The following is a 21,512-nucleotide window of genomic DNA, read 5'->3' as shown; positions in this document are numbered from 1 at the left end:
GTTTTTCTTGTATCAACACTTAGAATTGACTGGGAATCAACAGAACAGAATTGGCTGCCAAGGCCTCATGTGAGCCACAACTCCTGAGAGCTTGTGCTTTGAATGCGTATCAGCTCTCTTTTAGAATCAGCGGGGTCACTACAGTCCCCAAAGTAGTAACCCAGGGCTATATACTTTCTTTTACCTCTTCTGAGTGTGTTGGAATGCCAATCAAATGACATCTCCTGAGGGATGTAGTGGTCAGAAAATACGTGTCCAATTAGGCTCCCAGGAACTCACCAGCTACAGCTGGTGCTGCAGTGTTTTTCTTGCTATGAGGGAGAAGAAACATGGTCTGCTGGCAGCTGCAGTCTAAAGGATGTCCTTGAGACATCCCCCAAAATATTTGTATTATTGTCAGCTTGGTTTTTACCTGCATAGGGTCTTTTTGGTATCTGGGATCAGGATCTCCCTTTCTCATGCTTGGACTAGATGATCCGAGATGGACTTTTCTAAGCTTGAAAATTCAATGATTCAAATTGATTGAAATGGGCTCTCTCTGTGTTCCTGGAAGTACAGGCAGTCTGTGTTCCTAAAAAAACACAAGGTTTCAACAGTTAACAAGAGAAAGATTCTTAGGGTGATTTGTTTTTTGGGTTTGTTTTTGGTTTTTGTTTAAACTTTTCATTTTCTTGAACTCTGAATAAATTGGGAAAAAATGGAAAAGGAAGAAGGAGTTCTACTCTACTGACTTGAAACATATATGGGCATGATTTTCATGAGCTTACTAATGTGACTGTCACATCTTTTACACAAAAATCATCATTTGCATTTTCCATTTAAGAACTTTATATTCTTTATAAACTTGCTTGAATCCTGTAAAGAGAGCTGACAGTTCCTAAAGAGAAGAAAGACCACATTATTATAATGTCACTTCTAGAAATGCTAATGGCAGGATGTGAAGGACGGCGTAATTATAGTGTTGCTCTAGTGATTCTTCAGTAAAGGTTTTCTCAGTACTTTAATAATAAACTACATATTTCAGCAGTTCATCTTTCTAAATTCTCAGACAAACACCCTTTGGGTTTGATTCACACTTTGTGGTGTTTTTTGGTGTAAAAAAAGCCTCAACTACTCAAAGGCAAAGTCCTGTGCAATTGGGAGCAGCCACGTCTATGGAGGACAGCTGGGCTGAAGAGAAGGAGCAAGGAAAGAACTATCTCTTTCTGCATAAGAACTAAACTGTTGTTGAGAAGTAGGTGCACTGAAGTAAACAGGAGTGATAAAACCCTTGGAAGAGAACCCAGGGAGCGAGTTAGGCATATATCAAGCAAATTTGACAGGCCAAGCTGAAAATCTGCAGAATATGTAAATGAAATCAGATGAGGTCAAAGTACAGCAAGAGTAAGAGATTGCCACAACTCTCTAGACAGCATTATAGGGACCTGCTACCTCAGCACATCTGAACTTAAAGGCAACTTAACACAGGGAAAGAACAAAACCATCAAAATAACATCTCTTTGGATGTTTGTCCAGCAGACAGAATTCTCCATATTCTAGAAAATTATTTTTTAGTTGCTGAATCCATTTGCAAAGCTTTGGTTGAGGAAATTTACTTTCAGGCAATGTATACTGAAATTCCATTGGGATTTATATGCAATATTCTCAGACTCATGCCTATGAATTTATGAGTAAGAGCTGACTTACTATGTGACCAAACACTTCCCTGAAGCAGGGCCAAGAGAAGGGACAGATAGTTCTTTTAAGCTCTTTAAGAAAGAAATCTAAAAGCAGATATCGTTTGAACAACACTGCAAACTTCTCAAAATTGGAAAGCACAAATCCAATGATTAGCAAGATTCCTTTGCTCAGAGAACAGCAATTTGAGGAGCCTACTCTGCAAAGCCTCAAAGACCTCATTAGGAGCTCGTAATCCTTAGTTTGTTTATGTTCTGTTACAAGGGTACACTGACAGTTTTGCCTCAAGAGCTGCTTGTCCTTGGTGGGGAAGAATATGAAGGTCAGAGTTTTAACTTTTGTGATAAGACAGCATGTTGTGATTGATTTCAGTAATGATGACATGGGAGCTGGGGAGGGGGATTGAGAGAGGGAGCAAACCCATGCAGTTCTGGAATAGCTCCCAACAGTTTTAAAATAAGAATGGGTAATACCTTGATTTCCTCTTGTTACTATTTGTTGCCAAGCCCTCCCTCACTCACCCATCTTTCTGCTTCAAGCAAAGGATTTTTGAAACTGGGAGGTCTCAGAACAGTTCAAATATTTAATTTCCTGTAAAAATATTATTTTTGCTCCTTAACAAGGTAGGTAGAGCTGGCTTCATTCTGAGAAACCACAAAATTGACTGGAAAGCTGAATATATATCAGCTTTGGTAACATTCATTTTCTCAGGACTGTGCTACAGCTGGTTTTCTCCCCCTTCATTCTCCTGCTGAGATGCAGTGCTCTGCTGTGGAAATGGGAGTGCATTTATGTGCCTGTGTGTGGGGAAATAGTCAGCATTCAAAAAATCTTAACAAAGATTTATGAAGCAAATTATGTTGTTTGTTAAATTCCCAGATGGAAAATCAGAAACTCTGACACGGTGAGTAGAGAGGGTATCAGCAAAAAGCTGTGATTCAGGCAAATAGAAAGCCTCATGATTTAATTCAAGATGAATTAGTGTTCTCTTTCACTAATAACAAAAAAGGTGTTTTGCATTGCATGTGTCCCACCTGCTGACACCCATTATGGAGTCCTGTATTCTCCATTTTTGTTTATTTGCTACTGGTATAGGAAGTAGGTGGCTTAGGGAGGGACAGTACCTACCTAGTAAATTTATAATAATACTGGTAATAGAAGGAATATGCTACCACAAATTGTTGCAATGCAGTTGATTTCAGTCTAGGAATTAGTAGGCTTGGGGAGAAAAACTGGTGAGCTGGGACTTGTCAAAAGAGATTCATTCACAGGCTGCCAGAAGCCAGCAGTATGGGGTTCTAAAGTGTTAGATCCCTTCCTCCTCTCCTTTCCTCTCCTCCCCAGACCTTTAGGTCCTCCCAGGCTCACAAGGGTGGCACCACCGATGCTCATCCTGGGTGAAGAGAGCATCCAGTTAACTGGGAGGCAGAGCCACCCCAGTTCCTCCAGCTGTTTGCTGATCTGCCACTACTACCCCTGGCTTACAGGGGCAGAAACACAGCACTGAACAGAGACACCATGGCAGTACCAGCAGCTATTAATTTTCTAATTATGCAGTGCTGCATATTTTTGAATCGTGACACCGCTGTGTCAGCAAGTGCTGCTTGTCGCTAAGGTCTTTGTGCTGTGACTCATTCTTGCCTCATGAAGCACAGGGGAACTGAAAGGCAGTGTTATCTGAAAATTTCTCATTTCCAACACTTTGTTTTCAGTAACATTGTCAATGTTTCTGAAAATCAAATTATTCTTCAGTTCAAAGGTTTTCCTTTAAAATGCTGCATATTGTGTTTCAAGTAAAAATGGTATTCACCAGCACGGAGGCCTTTAACTAACCCAGATCCTTCTGGAAATGCTGACCTACCACTTCTGTGTACTAATAAGAAGTAATAATGTTTTATTGCAGGAATTCCAGCTGTTATGGGGAATGATGCTGCAGAAGGACTGCTTAGTTTGGAGCATTTCTATTCCAGTGGTGCAATGACAAGTAAATCAACAGGTTTCAACAATCTGTATTTGTTAGTCTAGCCCAGCAGTGACAGGTGGGTAAACTGCATTTCTCATTGACCTGTCTTTTCATGCTCTGCTCCCTCCTATAGACAATGGTGTTGCATCTCAAGTAAACAGAAAATTTAAAAATTGAAAAGCCAACAAGTCAGTGCAATTGCAGGTGGGAGGCATTCCTGGTTCAGACAGCTACAGACAGTGGCTTTTTTTAGCTCTGTTTATCTGTGAATTGAATCCAGGGGGCTTAACATGTATGGAGTTACCCACAAATTTACAGTATGTGGGCAGCAAATGACAACCCACTGCTGTATTTTATTGCTGCTGTATTTTATTACTGATGTGTGCTCTGTGTTTTCTCCATGGTATCTACTTTTACCTAATTGTAGCTATTAAATTATAATACTATCAGATAACAAGACCTTTTTAGAAGGCCGAATGGAATGGCAATTTGGTATAATGTGGATGAGTCTCTTGAAGTTGTTTCTTTTTCTCTTTTTCTCTTCTTTCTCCTCAGGGAAATGTCCATCATGAGTAGAAAAGTTCCAGATACTTTTCATCTGATGAATCCATAGTTATTGCCCACTTGTTTCAACCTGCTGTGCTTCAAAATGAGAGTAACTGAAATTATGTAACAAAACAGTTTAATCAGAATTTTAAAGAAAAAAAGTGGAATAGTTTAAAGCTTGTAAAGTATACAGTATGAGGATATTCTCTAAACTACCTTTATACACTCTGGTAAATTTTCTTATTTTTCAGAGCTGCAGTGGTATGAGGACACTAATGGAGCAGGTTCTCTGTTATGACTAAGAGGAAAAGAGGCTGGGAATTCTCCTCCTGTGATGCAAGTGAAAGTGTTACAATACAAGCTGCAGCAAAGGACAAGACTAGAGATAAATGCACTATTTGAGAGAGAAGGCAAGGCATTATAAAAACATCCTGAACCACCTAGTGATGTATTTGTTCAGCAGAGCTTTTAAAAAGTGCACTAATGGCCCATTTTATCTATCACCCCAAGTCAATGAAAAACGCCCATTGACTTAAATAGGCATTGGTCCAAATGCTGAGCTTTTACAAATAATTATACTCAGTGTACTGAAGTTACCAGTATTTCTCTTCAGGCTGAATGCTGCTCCCTCCACTGTGTGCCCTGACTTCAATAAATAAACAAACTTTCCCCTTTTCCTACTTATATGAAACCATGGTGCTTCCACCACTACTCCCAAACCACCTGGTAGATGTTGAAGTTTTTTAGATTGAAGCAGTAGTCTGACCCAGAAAACACTGCTGGGTGGGAAAACCACACATAAAATATGTCTTTGTTGCATACAATCTTACTGGAGCACAGTTGGTGGCTTTGGAAACCATGGGACTTTAGATTGTGTGTTTTAATTTCTTGCTCTTAGGCTGTTGTGTTATTTGTCCTCAAAACTATCCTAATCCACACTTTCCAAGGAATTTCTTTTAAGTACAGTGGCAAAAAGGGTGACCAGTGTTCCATCCAGTCCACTGTCTCCTTAGCAATTTTTTTTTTCTCAACTGTTTGAACCATTACTTGATTTTTTTTTCCTTGTTTAGTTTCCTTTGCTACTCTTGCCCACTTTGATCTGTATTGAAACCCTCAGCAATATATTTTATCATCAGAAACCTGTCCAAAAATCTGTAATATCCAATGAAGAATAAATAAGATGGTGGCTGGGAACAAAACTGGATTTCTTCCAATCTGCTGCCCTACTACTGCTACTAGCACTAGCAATAATAGAAATAGAAACAGAAAAATAATACTTCAATTTCTTGGCATCCTCTTGGCTCAGATGAAGGCATGATGATATCAAGGAGCATAAGCTGGTTCTGGAGTGGAATGAAGCCACTGGAACGTATCCTAGAGCTAAGCATCCACTTTCTAAGTTAGTACAGATGCCACCTTACCTTGTGTAGACAATGAAAAAGTCACAGTGGAGACTCAGTAAGTCAAGGAACAGCTTACCAGGATAAAAAAGGAACTGTCTAGGCTTTCAGTGTTGGGAGATTTGGGTGCTATCTGTGATGATCTCCTAGCAAAGTATTGGTACCTGCACTGTACTGCCTTTTGGGAACCCGAGTATTTTATAAGTTTTTATGTTTGTATCAGCTCAGGACTGATAACAACAGAAATTGAACTACTTATCCACCTTCTTTGTTTATAATTTATTTCTTTTTTTAGGAATATAATCCTTCTCTCATGAACGATCCAGAGATGCAAACTAATAAGTGAATGAATTATAACGTTTGTAGAATATTGTAGGTTGTAAGGGATGTCTGGAGTTTACCTAATCCAACACAAAAGATATCTGGTTCAGAGTTGCTTTTTCTCTGTCTTGGTAAAAAGCAGAGCCTCATGGGTCACTAAGAATGTATTTTTGGATTCTCTGTATGCCTACATTTCAAACTCAGTAGGAAAAGGTTTATAATTTAGAAAAACTAGTTTAGAGCCTCCATAAAAAAATCAAAATATTATTGACTGGGCAAAATATTGGGGAAAGTTTCACAGTGCTTGCAAGGAGGAAAATAATATGTAAATATCTTTTTTGCTGTTATTTTCAAGATGGAAAACTTGATGCAGAAGGGGTTATTTATACTGACAGACTGGTACTTAAACAAATAAGCTGATTAGAGATCCACAGCTTGGAGATGAGTTACTGCAAATAAGCAAAGAACGAAAAAGGATCTATGTGAATTATATAAATACAGAAAAACCTTTGTGAAGTGTTCTACAAAGGTATGTGATAAAAGAAACTAGCACAGTGTGTTCAGAGGTGAACCTGACAACAAATAGACTAAAAACATTTTTTTTAAATTTTCTTTTACCAGTTTGAACCCAAGGAACTCAAAGGTCTTTGTACTCAAATTAAAGATTAATAAACCTTGGCCATCTCTCAAGAGTTGATGTGGAATGTGACAGTCATTTTCTGGCAATCTCACACAGGATCATGAGATGAGGTGGTGAATATCATCATGAAATGCAAACAGTGTCCTGTTAGGATAGGCAGGATGTTATTGTGTGATATATAATTAGGCCAGCACATCTGGTTTGCTTCAGGTAGTATCATGACAGGTACTTTGCAAACATCCAGAGCTCCTGCTTTCTGTATCACTCATGCTAGTGGCTTTGCAGCTGCCCTTAGTGCTCTACCTGTACTGCTCCATTCCTGGGTCAGGTGGAGGTAGGTTTCTTGCACAACTCCCTGAAGCACAAGCTATTTAAAAAGCCTTGCAATCAAAATAAAATAGTGTTTACTACTTTTACCACCTAATACTGCTTTGCAAGGCTCTGATATTTGGCTCTCCTGAGCCATCAGAACTCGGTTGAGCCTGACGTGGGTGGCCAAGAGTGGCAGGCAGCTCTGTGGGGACTCTTGAAATGATGTGAAGTTGCCTTGACTGTTGGCAGCTTGGAAAAGAGCAGCCTGCTCTTCAAAATGCTGCGTTCTGCAACGAGAGTTTGAAATCAACTTCTTTCTTCTCTGGTACCTCTCCATTTTCAGGCTGGGTTCCTGGGAGCAGGCACCATCTCTTAACCTATTTTAGAAGAGCTTGCTTTGATGTTCTTCTCTATGCTGTATTGTGTGAAATTAAAGTGAAACACTAGCATTACTTTACAAAAGAAGAAGGTAATACATCATATCTGAAGATAAAGAAAGCTGGCATTAACAGAGTAATTATGAACAGGTATGTTAGACAAAATTATTAACTTGTTTATAGGTGATTGTTTCAAAGGAGATGTCTACTTCTACCTTTGCCATTTTCTATGTTAGAAATTTAGAAATAATATATATATATATAATATAATGTATATATATAATGTGTAAGAGACAAATTGAAAATATAACTGTGCAAGTCCAGTGGCAGCTTCGGAGGGGGCCTCTGCCACCATCTATTGGTGAATGAGGGGAAGAGGCAGAGTGATCTGACCTTGCTGATGTTCCCTTCTGTACCCAAAGCACAATTTGCTTCATTTTGTGGTTCTGGGCTAACAAACCTGTGTTGTCTTCATCTTTCTGTGTGAAGAGTGCAACAGGACTGTAGTTATGCCCTCTGAGTGAAGAACTGTCATAGACAAATATTAACATCTGGCCTGTTGTCCCACACACTTCTCAATGGAGCAGGAGGGAGCTTGTAAGTCACAGAGAAAAATGCTTTTCTAGTGTCAAGTATCTTGTTAAATAATTTTGCCCTGGTTTCTGGCAATGGAATAGGGCCTATTTTCTTTGCTGGTTTCAAGAAAAATCACACTGGTGCTTGAGTAGAGCCCTAATTCTGCTGACAAATCTTGGAAGAGTGCAAAACTAGAGCAATTGCTGGCATTCCTGCCCAGTCCGCCAAGAGGGGCACTTGTGAAAGGACATCACTTACAAATAAAATGTTTGCAGAACCAATCTATGCCCCTAAAAAGAAAGGCAAGAAGAAAAGTGAAGAGGGCCATTGTCAGCAGCTGAACCAAAAGTAAATCTGCAAAGTTGTCTCTAGATATGGAATCAGTCTATTTTATTGGATTCATCAGCACTGCTTGCATATGCAAATACCTCATGAATAAAGCTTTTGTAATACAGGCTCCAAAATGAATTCAGGTAGAGTCAGTGATAGCAGTGGATGAGCACAGAGACAGTTTAAAAGGATTGCTTAGTTTTCAAATCAACAAATTGCTGTTATTCTACTTAATCCATCAAAAAAAGGAAAAGAGAACAATCTGGCAGCCAGGCGGGAAGATAGAATGGTAAAGGACATAATGTTCCAGTTATTTTAGGATCCATTTACACCATGAAACTGATGGCATTAGAGAACAGTTGTTGAACACATTTGGGGAACAGCTGTGTTATTGCTGAAGTGTAAAGACAAAAGTGTGTGTAGACCTGTCGGGGTGCTCAAAGAGAATAGTCTGGTGGTGGTGGGGGGAGACTTCTCTTCATTGTTAAACCGTGTTTTTACTCATTTAAACTGTGAGTAAAGAAGGACTGGCAGAGTCAAATGGCTTCATGAACACTCTTTATTTCCATGAAAATGGCAGTTATCATATATGATAACTTTGATAACTGTATCAATCTTTCTTAAATAAGATTTAATAACTTGCATCAAAAATGTGCCTTCAACATTCATTCACAGATACTCTGGTCATTGTTAAAGTATCTCTGTTCCTTGAATAAGACACTTAGTTTCCCTTTCTTTTTCCTTTTCTCTCAGTGGGGCTGCTATTTTGCCTGTGCTTCAGAATGGACCCACTACAGAGAAATAAATTGAGAATAAAGCACTGTGTCTCATCTCAAAATGATATGAAAAAGACTTCTGAAGTTGTCTTAAGGTAACTTTTGTTTTGGAAAAGATTTTGTTCACTATTTCACTCACTTATCAGAGCCTCCCTGCCAATTCCAACCTGCATGATGTGTTTGAAGTCTGTATGCATTTGTTATTTTTGGATGACTAACTGAAGCAAAAGAATGAACTGCTCTGCAGGAATTTTAGTATGTTTCACATTGGCTTATCTACCTGTACACATACGTGTACAGATGTTGGACAGGGATTCGCTGCAGCCAGGGAATAGCAAGTGTACCTCTGATGGTAAAAAGATGTTAGCTCAGGTCTGCTGGAGTGCAAGGGCTCTCAGAACTATTTTCAGAAATACCAAGTCAAACAATCTCTGCTTTTCCCACTGTCTCAGTGTGAGACATATGACTGTCATCTCACTACTGTTTTGTACCTGAAAAATTAATATTTCCACTTTAGTGGATTGTTGGTAGTTTCTGAAAAGAGGTGTTAAAGTAATGTCAATGACTGCATGCTGCTGAAGCATGGGAAGTATTACACTGATGTGGAAGTTACTTAGTAGTAGCTTCTTGTAATTAGGGTGTCTTTTGTGTTTCCTTGTTGGTAGCACAGTTGCTTGTGCTAATTCTGTGCAGGCATATTGCACATTTTCTACTCTGCTATGTGAATAAATGTCCAATTTACATTAACAATGGTGTCCTTTCCTAATGCAAATGAGAACTCAAAATCTTCAGAGGAGATGAAATTCAATTTGTGAAGATCAGAGCAGGTGTTCCATCTCTCTTTAGTCTATATTGAGACAGCCATAATGCCACTACAACTTAATCTTGACTGATGTTTCTTGCATTTACAGCTATGCAGTCTAGGACAATTAATATCAGCCTTTTATTATTTGTGGTGATTTAATGTCTTTATGTTAGATTATGGCTTTAAATTCAATATGTTCTTACTGTGCTATAAATTCAAAACACAAACACAGTTCTTATTCCTGAAAACGAACAGATGAAAGAGAAACAAAATAAGGAGAAGAAACTACCTGCCAAACTGTGTGGGAAGAGAGAAACAAGCAGTATATATGTTAAAAAAACACAAGACAATAAAAAAATGCATCTTTTTAAGAGCACGTGGTTGTAGCAGTAACAGAGGTAAGAAATCTTAGTAGGGTTATTATGACATTATTCCTTTGAAATTTACCATCCTTCACCCTCTTTGCAGTATCACACATTTTCTCACTTGGAATGCTGTGGTGAAGGAAGTGGCCAAAAGTGCCTTTTAGTGCCCAAAAGACTTATGTGGGACACATTTAGAGGGCATGTTTGCTTTATGCTGGAGAGTCTGAGTCATTCATTTGCTGTTTCTCACAGATCCTGTTTGCTCTCTTTCTGGGGAAGGCAAAGAGTTTAGCATTCCCTGTCTGCAGTGGCTCTCTGGTTTTACTGTGCTGGTATTTACCTGCCTTAGGTAAATATATTTGGTTTGGTAGTAGAAAACAGAATAAGGCACAGGATACTTTTCTTTTTCCATCAGCCCCTGTCACAGACCTTCTTATGGGAATAACAAATTCTGCCTGAATAAATTAAATATGACCTACTATGACTTAAGTTATAACAGTAAGAATTTCAGTGGTACTACTGATATTACAGAAATATTTGGGTTTATTAAGACTGAATTTGGGGATTTCTAGCTTTCCAACATTTACCATGATATTTATATGGACAAACACTGGTGCTTCGTGGTTCAACGTTCACAGAATCACAGAATGGGTCAGGTTGGAAGGGACCACAGTGGGGTCATCTGGCCCAAGCTCCCTGCTTGAGCAGGGTCATCCAAGAGCACGTGGCACAGGATTGTGTCCAGATGGTTCTGGAATATCTCCAGTGGGGGAAGACTCCACACCCTTTCTGGGCAACCTGTTCCAGTGGTCAGTCATGCAACCACTAAGTTGTTCCTCGTGCCCAGGGGGAGTTTTCTGTGCATCACATTCTGGCTGTTGTTTCTTGCCCTGTTGTTGGGCACCAACAAGAAGAGCCTGGCTCCATCCTCTTGGCAACCTGCCTTTAGATACTGGCAGACAAAACTTCACCTTGTTTATAGATCAATTTTACACTGTTGATACATTGCCAGATACATTATTGACAAAATTTTAGAGTACAGTTCTTTGGAGGCTTTAGTTTGTTTATGTTGTCTTAAAAAAAAAAAAAAAAGTTTTGTCAAAACACTTGAATATGGAACATTTAATTCAAATCAGTTATATTTTGGATTAAAAAATATTTCCCTGTTGGCTCATATTTTCCCTTTCCTCATAATGGGACTGTGACAGTCTCATCCCTTGTGAGAGAAGATCTTTAATGATGGAAGAGAAAATGCAGCTAGGGAGCACAATGTGTGGGGGGGAATGGGATCATTCAACTACCAGTGCATGGCTTCCATAGGGTATTGTAATAAAACAACCACATAAAATAGTTATATTTTCATATATAAACAAAAATGGAGACGTTTCCAGCTTTATGATATGTTTGCTTTATCTTGCACATGAAGTAAATATTTTTTGAGACAGGAAATTGTTTAATGAAAATGCCGTGTAGCTGCTAAAATATAGATTAGGATCGCAAAAATGACATTTAGGAACTGGAAGAAATTTGAAATAAACACTGAGAGGTTCTTATCAAAACTTTATTTCTGATTTTATTAACTTTGATTTTGGTCTATTAGTAGCAACAACACATAAAATTCCTTTTCCTTGCAAGGATCTAATGGCTCTTCCTGGTGTTTCTACATTCTTTGTAGTTTTCTCAGGAACTCCAAAACAGTGTTATTCCTTTTTCAGTCTGTGGGATACCCTGTCATCATCCACAGGACTGCAAATCAATTTGGATCTTCTTTGTATGCTGTCACCTCTGTGAAAAATCATGTTTTTTTTTCTGGATCTATGAGGGATATATAATTATTGAGGCAATATTAAGACTATAAGAAGTGGTAAGTTTATCAGCAGTCCAGTCATTCTTGAAAATCCATCTGACCTGAGACGTCCAATTGACAAAGGTGCTTGGAGAAATCATAGCAGGAAATGAAATAAAAATAATGTTCCAAAGGGAAGATGCTTTTCTGATCAGCAAGAGGAGGATTAGGAACAAACTGGAATTTTTATTTCCTGTAAAAAAAACTTTTAATTTGGTGGGTTTTCAAGTTGTTACACTCTGCCTTGTTCAATTAAGGATCCCCAACACTGTAGTTCCTGACAGTTCTAGCCTTGACATTTCTAATAATCCTTCCAATACCTCTTGAAAATTCCTGTAAAAGAGGGTTTATGTGATGAGTTAATCAAAGCAGACTATATAGCAATGTGTTTTCATCCCAGATAAATATCCATGTTCTGTTACTGAAGTTGATAGAATAGTTGATGGGCACTGATGACTTGCTTCTTACAGTTCCTATGCTACTGGATCTTTTTTGTTTTACATTCAGAAATGCATAAGCAGGATATGTATTTGGTTTTCTTCCTAATCTTGCAGCTGATTGCCTAAAACCTCCCATCTGTGGCTTATGCTGGTTGAGCATACAAGTGCTTGCTTTGATAAAATAGATGCTGCAGAGATTTGATGCAAATGAATTTTTCATGCAGACTGTTTCTGTGGGGCTGCTGGCACAAAGTTCCCAGGAAAAGCACATGCCTGACAGAGCTGCTGTAACCCAAAGAAACCTAGATGGTGGCTGATGAGGAACGACACCTGATAAATAACAAAAGCTTGTTTTAAGGTAAGTCTCACTTGGAGAGTGGTGGTTCTCTGTCCAAGATGGGCAGCTGTAGACTGTGAGATAAAAACCCCAATTACTTTCATATGCAGCTTGTCCAGGGTGTCTCCCACTGTATGTATGAATGTTGAATAATTACACAATGTAAACCAGGACAGAGACCATTATATGAAATCCAGTGGCCTCTAGAAGAGCAGCTCTTGCCCCTCTTTCTTCTTGCAATCCCAGTTAATTTATCTGCAGTACTCTGGAGGGTTCTGTATGAATTAGTATGCTGAGAAACAAAGGCATTTATCACCACCGAAGGGAAACAAGAAGTATCAACTGTTGCTTCTATTAACAAAAGAAGGTTGGTTTATAGTGTTACCAGTAAAGCAGTGTAACCATATGACTTTCAGAAAGGTTACTTAGGTTATGTCAGTATTTGCCTGGCTTCTTTTAAGCTGTCCCTAAATTATGGAAGCAGGGGAAGGAAAAATAACTGGAAATTTCCCAGATGTGATGCCTCAGGCTTTGCCTAGAGTCCCAGGATACTGCTCATCCATCTGTTCTTCGCAAGAGGAATGCTGATTTGTGTTTGCCACAGGGAACACATTTTCCAAGGCTTGGCAGTAGTGGTAGCAACTGCAAATCAGGGTCATTAACAGTGTAGTAAGAAGTACTTTCAGCACTGGGTCTCCTAAAAATGCCTGCAGGTCCACAATTGTCATTGTCACACTAAAATTATTACTATCTGCTCAGCTCAGAGGGTTTTCCCCATGCCACCTTGGAGGCAGCTTCAGACAAATTTAACTGGCCAAACAAAGCCAAGCAAAATTCAAGGCCATACAGTTGTCTGCAAATATGGAAGGGAATGGTACAAACACACATACACACACACATGAAATCCAGTTTGTCTAAGTAAGTTCTATATCTCTTGCTTTGAGTGACTTGTTAACTGATGTTCAAAGCGTGAGGTAGCCACACTTATCCCTTCTCATCCAGAACCTAAATGTGTCTGTGTTCTGGAAACTCTCCCTCCAGTGTCACTCCCTGCTTAGGTTTACTGCCTCAGATTCAAAGCTTGCACTGAGTAGCAAGTAGGACTGTCATCCTCTTCTCTGCAGGAACTTAAACTCCTTTCACATTTTTCAAAGGCTTGAGTGTCTTCAGTCACCCATGGTCGGTATCACAGAGAACTGAGGTCTAGAATGAAAATGTTGGGGCTTGGAGGCTTGATCTGGAGACAGGCACTGGGGCCAGCTGGCTGGCTAGCTTCTCCAGGGTGGGCTGAGGAATTTATAATTTATCATTGTGTGGAAGCTATTGATGTCACACATTTAATGTGATAGAAGAGGTGAATGACACACTCATTCTCTAAGTTCATGGTCTCCAGTATATGACCAGTTTTTAAGGGAGATTTCACATGACACACCAGTGGTGACAGTTCCAGCAGGAAGATAAATAGTCCAGTACACATCATCCACATTTGCCTTTAGTGTTTGCACCTTCAGTGTTATACAGTCCATCTCCCACTCGTTACTAGAGAGCTTCTAACTACATTTGCTTCCTTTTGGAGAACAGCAGCTTCATCTAGTCAGCACCTTTGGCAGAGACCTACCACTAGAGCTGCTCAGTGGAATTAGTGCACCATCTGTGCTCTCAGATGGGTTATTTCCTTGTGTGGATGTCCCTACCCATTTGTGACACTCGATGCCTTCAACCCTGTACTGAATGAGGCTGGAATAATTTTTCACTATCAACATGTCTATTCTATATCCCTAGTGAGAAGGACAGGGATGTGCTGGTGGATGAGAGTCTGGACATGAGCCGGCAATGTGGGCTTTCTGCCCAGCAAGCCAATCCTATCCCAGCCTGCATCCAAAGCCATGTGGTCAGAAAGGCAAGGAAGAGGAGAGGATTCTTCTTCTCTGCTCTGCTCTGTGAAACTCCACCTGGAACACTGCATCCAGCTCTGGGGTCCTCAGCACAGGAAGGACATGGACCTGTTCCAGTGAGACCAGACAAGGGACACCAAGATGATAAGAAGGATGTAGCACCTCTCCTGCAAGAAAACACAAAGAGAATTGGGTTTGCTCAGCTTGGAAGAGAGGTGGCTTTGGGGTGACCTAATTATTGCCTTCCAGTACCTGAAGGGAGCCTACAGAAAAGAGGTAGAGAGACAATTATGGGAGAATGTAGTGACAGGACAAAGGTGAATGGCTTCAAACTGAAAGAGAGTAGGGTTAGATTAGATATTAGGAAGAAATTCTTTACTGTGAGGGTGGTGAGGCACTGGAACAAATTACCTGAGTAAGCTATGGATGTCCCATCCCTGGAAGTGTTCAAGGCCAAGTTGGCTGGAGCTCTGAGCAGCCAGCTCCAGTGAAAGGAGTAAGGGAGTTGGAATTAGGTAACCTTTAAGGTCCTTTTCAACCCAAGCTATCCTATTATTATATTTAATTAAGTGGATTTTGGATTTATTTGGACTACTATCACTGTTTCCCTGGACTTCTAGCCATATCTATATGTCTGTCTGTCTGTCTCTGTATCACAAAATGTTTGTCTAGGTATTTGTAGGACTTTTCCTGTGTTGCACAAGTTACTAAACCTTTCAGCAGTAGTATTTGTAACAATCTTCCTTCATCCTTCTGTTCACCCTTTGCACTACCTTTTTAAAAGTTAAATTAACCAGGGAATTAATGTTGTGCCAATTTTGCATAGAAAGTTCTTAGTAATTATTGGACTAACCAAATAATTAAAGTGTTAACATGTGTCTTTATAGTATTTGATCTAGAAAAGCATTTGAAATGTGGGAAGTATAAGTGATTTTATCCTCTTGAGAAGTGTAATATTCACTCAAGTATATGCTGATTTTAGAGTCTTCTCTTATGAACTGGAAATTTAAATGTTGCTTAAAAAGACCTCCTACTGAATTTATTGACCTGTTGTTAGGAATTTGACATGAGGGAGATCACCTCCAATTAACTCAGAAATTAAAAACTGTTCCCAGCATTTCAGATCATGAAACTTTATGCAAGCTTCTTAAAATACACAGGAAGGATTTAATTATGTATCACAAGCTGAGAAGGTGTATAAGTGCTTGCAAGATTGGATTTTTTGGATAATAAATCCTTCAAGGCAGAGATTTTATTTTAAAGTATACATTTGTACGTGAAAGATGTTTCAAAACCATCTAGAATGTGACTTTGAAGCATGCCAGCTATTTTTGCACCAGCTCCTCATGTGGCCTTTCTTAATCCAAACAGAGGATCTTTCTGAAATTGCTTCAAGCTAGTTTGGGAGTGGATTAGTGTAAGGGCCTCCTTACTGGGGCGTTAGAGTGAGCATAGGAGGGGAGTGCCTGTGGAGCTGCTTTTGTGGGGAAACTCTGGCCAGGCTGTTTTCCCACATCGATGCAGCTCATCGCAGTAGGGCCCTGATATTGACTGGATATTCTCTGCTCCTGCACCACATAAGCATTTATGACTGACAGCACTGCAGACTATTGAGTTGTTTGAACTGTTTATAGCTGCACTCTTTTTTGAAACATAAGAGATATCTCTTTTGGGTAGATTTCCTCCTGGTAGCAAACTGTCACTTCCCAGGTTTTGTGCTGCAGTGAGATGAATGCTTAGAAAGCAGGATACACTTGATTTTATTCATAAAGCATTGCTCATGTGATAGAACATCCTGGCTCCATCTAATTAAGTGATAATTCACTGTGGGCAGGAGCGTCTTTCAAAGCGGTTATTGACTGCCTCAGCTGGATACCTGAAGGACTTATGCTGCAGGCCACACACCTGGAAGAGCATTAGTCTTCCAGGAATTTATTTTCCAGAATGCTTTGCTAATATTAAGTAAGTAGTTTTGTCCTGTGTTAAGGTTTTTCTGCATATTTGGTGTTTATAATCTACACTGAGAGCAATGCCCGGCTTTGTGGAGCACAGTGATGTGACAGCCACGACAGCTGAGTGCAAGATTTCCTCTTTCAGGTGTGTTACCTGAATAGGGTCTGTTTGCCCTCCCTGAAGGCCGCTAGAGCTAAACTTTGCTGGAGGATGTATGGAGTTCTGATCAGGGCTTTCCTAATGCTTGCTTTCTTTTCTGCCTTTAGTTTAGTTCCTGTGGAATGAAGCTTCAAAATCAAATGTAAGAAAGAAAGATCAGAGTGTAGGATGAGTGGAGAACAGAAGCATACACCGCCTCTGAAAGAGGGGAGAAAAGGGCATCTTGAACCATTTGTGAAAAGAAAAGGAAGAAATTGTAAGTACCATAAAGTTCAGAAGAGAAAAGGGAGAGTCAGGAAGCAGGTAGCATCTTTAAAGAAACGTGGAAAAGCTGAGGGTAAAGGAAATATCGTTGCAAGTGATGCTGAAAAAGGATTGCTGGTAGGAAAGATGGGCCATGAGAAGGTGTCTGATCAATATAATTTGTGATGGAAGGGAGGAAGTCTGGAAAATATCTGGTTAGAAGCTATGTTGATAGCTTTGCAAATCTGAGCTCTAGGAAGGCAGAGAAAGAAAAGCTCCAGTGAGTTTAGGCACAGGCAGGAAGGAAGCTGGTAGCTGAAGGGATTAGGCAGCTTGGGGAGCTGATCTGTAGTCCTTAGGTTATAGGGAAAGGTACTAAGGCTGATCAAAATATGGAGATAGGAGCTGCTGCTAAGAAGGAAGAAGGTGACTAGGAAAGACTTTTCTACACAAAGGAGCTTCAATGTCATCAAGGACTTGTACTGAGATTTGTTTCTTGTTCATATACCTTGGCAGCTGCATTATGGGTCCACAGCTCCACAGGAGTAGATTTCAGGGCAGTAATGAGTAACTTGTGTTTTTACCCTTCCCATGAAAGAGTGCAAGAACAGTATGAGTGAAGATATTTCTTGGCATTGCTGAGCCCAGGCCCTCCACAACCACAGGTCCTGTGGGCTTTCAGGCCTGGCACAGAAAAAAAGCAACAAACAAAAAATCTTCGCTTTGTGTCTTGAATTTATATTCTGTTAAAATTTGTGAAAAGTCATAGCATCCGAGTTAGTTAATGTAGCAAGTTTCTGTATATTTCTCTCTTGCTTAATATGGTCTTAGTATGAAACCTTGTGTTGCATTGTGTTCTCTGGAAATATCTTTTATATATTTACAGACAATTTGTTTGAAAACATAGACAAATAGTTATTCTGGGTGAGAATGTGCATGGTGAATTATCCGTCTGTAACAGCTCTTTTGAGAGGCTTTTCCCTCACCTTTATTCTTGTGGAAAATACCTTCACACTTGTGGAGAAGATAAATACACATAGAACACCATACATAGAAAATCTTGTTAACTGTGGTCTCTTTGTTCTTTTTCTGTCCAAAAGCTAAAAGACGTGGGCTGGAGAGTGTCAAGACTAAAGACACAAGATGGTTATGGAGATTCTCTGTTACCTATCACTTGCACCTGAGTACAGCAATGTGTGTATGCTGCCTGGATGTAGCCTGCTGTAGCCTGTGAGCATTGTTTTCCTGTTTCCTGGCTGCTAATGGTGGTCATCCAGGGCAGGAGAAGTGAAAAGTTGCATGGAGTTATTGGGCAACCAAGCCAGCCTGGCTCTTGTCACTGCTGCACTTGCACATCTTGCATGGCTCATCCTCCATTGATTCAGGTGGTTCCTGCTAATTCCCCTCCCCAGTGGGATTGGGGAGAGAATTGGAAGAGTAAGAGTGTGAAAACTCATGGGTTGAGATAAAGGCAGTTTAATAGGTAAAGAAGAACTGCACACACAAGCAAAGCAAAGCAAGGAATTAATTTACTGCTTCCTGTCACCCCCAGGATAACAGGGCTCCATCACCTCTCATGGTTATCTGGGAAGACAAATACCAATGCTTTGGATCTTACCCCTTCCTCCTTATTCCCCCTGACTTTTTTGTATGCTAAACATGATTGTATACAGCATGGAATATCCCTTTGGTCTGCTGGCTGTACCACTAGCTGTCCCAGCTGTGTCCCCTCCCAGTTCCTTGTGCACCCCTAGCCCACTCTGTGGGCATGGTGTGAGAAGCAGAAAAAGTCAGTGTGAGCACATCTGAGCAGTAGCAAAAACACCCCTGTTTTATTAACATCATTTTCAGGACAGATCCAAACCCCAGCCCCACACTATCTAATGTGAAGAAAATTAACTTTACTGCAGCCCACTGCTGTAACAGACAGTCAGGTAATAATATGATTAAGACATAAGATTTTGTTTCTCTATTAATCATGGAGTCTGGCTTTTATGGTCAATATATTTTGTTTACAGGGTGGGTGAGGTTCTTATTTTGTTGCTTTAATGTCAGGCTAGCAGAAAATGTGTCTTTTTCTAAGTCAATAAAGAAACCCCAGCAACAGCACTTGTCTGTGTGTGTGCAAGATAGCTTTCACTGTCATAAATATGCCTTAAAATAGAAAGACTTTCCAGCGCTAAATTTCAGATTTTGCTGTTGTAGAAGTTTAACAATCTTGGAGAAGGCTAACCACACAATACAATTTCTTTTCCAGGCTAGTACAACCTTCTAGAGTTAACTTCCTAGAAGAATAAATGAGTTTACTTTCATTTGTTGGGACTATTGTCATGATGGCTTTAGTCCTGCGGCAGCTGGATTTAGCCAAAAGGTGTTAATCAAAATGCAGATCAGTTGCATCAGTTCTGCACCTTCAGAGAGCACCTAGGCAGACTCTGTAGTGAAGGAAAGTGCTGTGCATATTCAGCACAGCAGGAAAAAGGCATCTCTTTTGCTTCTTGATGATATAGGAGCTCACAGGGGGATTTCTCCCATTCAGTCTGTTACAACCAGTGGATGGTGATGTTTTTAGCTGGCTGGTGAGTATGTGGTAACTTTCAGCTAGGACAGACACTGTTCAATCTGTGGTTGAGTAGGTCATACACCCCTCTGAGTGATGAAATGTGTCTTTAGTTGTGTTTTGGGCATCAGCTCATTGGCTCTGTGTGATATGGTAGGCAGAGGAATGCAGGCTGAGACCAACATGTCATGAATGGGTTTGAGACACTTTTCCTGCTAAGAGTAGACCTGATTTGGTGTCTGTACTATATCCTTGTGGTTTTCTGAGTTTTGTTCTGGAATTTGCACCTCCCAGTCCCTCTTTCTGGTGGCCAGAAGGAACACTAGCATGGATTTGGTATATGCTGCCCCAAAATTCTGTTCCATATCCAGGTTAAACAGGTCCTCTGGGAAGCAAAGTGGCTTGGCCCCAGCTGCACTCAGTCCTGCCTTCTGGGGCCAGTGAAGATGTAAGGCAGTGAGAGTAGAAGCCCTTCCCTGAGAAGGCTGAGACAATGAGACGTGTGGAGACTTGAGTTCTTCTTGAAGCATTTTCAGGTGAAAACTACAGGTAATGTTTGGGCTGGGTTGGCAAGAGTAAGGCTGTTTTCTACATGTTCCCTGCAGCAAGCTTGTGATACATGGCTGACAAGTGTTACATAATCCAAATGAGTAACTGCAGCAGACTGACTTCAGCATGTCTTTCCTTGAGTGAATTTCCATTTGCATTTGTGTCACTTGTTCAGATTTCCCCTAATCTAATGGTAATTTCCATCCTCTGAAGAACAGCAAAACAATCAATCTATTTGACCTTCCTTTAGGTGATAGATGGAAAAGCTTTGAAAATACTGAGCAAGGCTTATACCTGCACCAGGTGATGTATTGCTGCTCCAGGGCCACCTGGAAGTTCTGCCTCAGAGTATCTATCCTGTTTACATATCAACTGCTCTACGAGAATCTCTTAAAAACATGGATAAGGAGGCCAATGTGGATATAAAGTCAGAAAAAAGTTCTATAATTTCTTCCTTTTGAGAAGCATTTTCAGTATTTTCAATGTTCCTGTTCAGCTGATAAAACAATCTGACCCATAAAACCTCCAACCACCGCCAGCTAAAAGCCTCTTGAGCAGCAGAGTATCTGGTGAGCCTGCCCAAAATGAGTCTGTTATGTTTAGTGTACACATGACCTGCTCTGTAGACCACTGAAGGTGATTAATCTCTTTTGTTCTGCAATCAAATTGTATTAAGGTCACAGAATTATTTCATGAAATCTGGCCACGGAGATGCTAGTCTGTATCTGAAATGTCCTCCTTAAGCTGTTCCATCTAGATCTTCAAGCTCAGACTCTGACAATTAAGGCGAAAGTGGTTTTGTCTGCACAGGAAAACTCAAGAATCTGAAGTAATTAATGGATTTAATAGGTGGATTAGTTAAATCAGATTAATTCCTGAACTTCTTCCAAGGCAAATTAAACTAAACCAAGTTAAGGCCACTTTCATTCTGAGTAAAAGCATCCACTTGCCAACTTAATGCAGTTTAACTAATCTTATTAAAAAGTGAATTAGGATTACTTTTTCTGAATACTCTCCCTAGTTCCTTTGCATTAAAACATAAATCAATTTACCTGTGCCTTCTTCAGGGTTTCAGGGCTTGGCTGAAGCTGACACTAAGATTAGATCTTATGATTAAGACTCAGGAAAATATCTACGTAGCTGCTAGGAATAAAGTGAATAGATATTTATGAAGTTTGATGTGCAAAATTAGAACATTCCAGGCTATGCATCTTCTCTATTTTCAATATTTGTACTGTGGATGCTTACATGCAGAGTGACAAAGGCATCTAATTTTAGTAGCAAACTGGATGGAAGTAGCATAAAGGGTAGGCAGGTTGAATCACCTGAATTCCTATTGTTCTAGGATCAGCGTACTCTAAGGGTGCTATGATCCTCCTTATGTAACCTGATTTTCTGCTATTCAAGGTTAGCAGGTGAGTTGTACCTTAAGTCCTGCTGAG

The 21,512-nt window shown here is 40.0% G+C and overlaps 1 long non-coding RNA gene across 10 annotated transcripts in view; it reads left to right on the top strand.

Moving 5' to 3' along the window:
• LOC107200852 overlaps positions 1-19,070 on the top strand; it is an 86,779-nt gene extending 67,709 nt beyond the window's left edge. For 6 of the 10 annotated variants that reach the window (XR_004495835.1, XR_004495833.1, XR_004495838.1 and 3 more), the window contains 7 exons: positions 3,581-3,716; positions 4,438-6,657; positions 7,203-7,386; positions 8,896-9,013; positions 12,599-12,732; positions 16,826-16,974; positions 18,062-19,070. This is a non-coding gene — a long non-coding RNA (uncharacterized LOC107200852). Of the gene's footprint in view, positions 1-3,580; positions 3,717-4,195; positions 6,658-7,202; positions 7,387-8,895; positions 9,014-9,978; positions 10,223-12,598; positions 12,733-16,825; positions 16,975-18,061 lie in introns of those variants that run through there. The other 4 variants (XR_004495830.1, XR_004495834.1, XR_004495831.1 and 1 more) reach the window with 4 other exon arrangements.
• The last annotated feature ends 2,442 nt before the right edge of the window (positions 19,071-21,512 follow it).

This window comes from Parus major, chromosome 2, assembly GCF_001522545.3.
Source record: "Parus major isolate Abel chromosome 2, Parus_major1.1, whole genome shotgun sequence".
NCBI lineage: Eukaryota > Metazoa > Chordata > Aves > Passeriformes > Paridae > Parus > Parus major.
The sequence above is the reverse complement of the archived record's forward strand: the minus strand, read 5'-3'. Positions and strand labels throughout refer to the sequence as shown.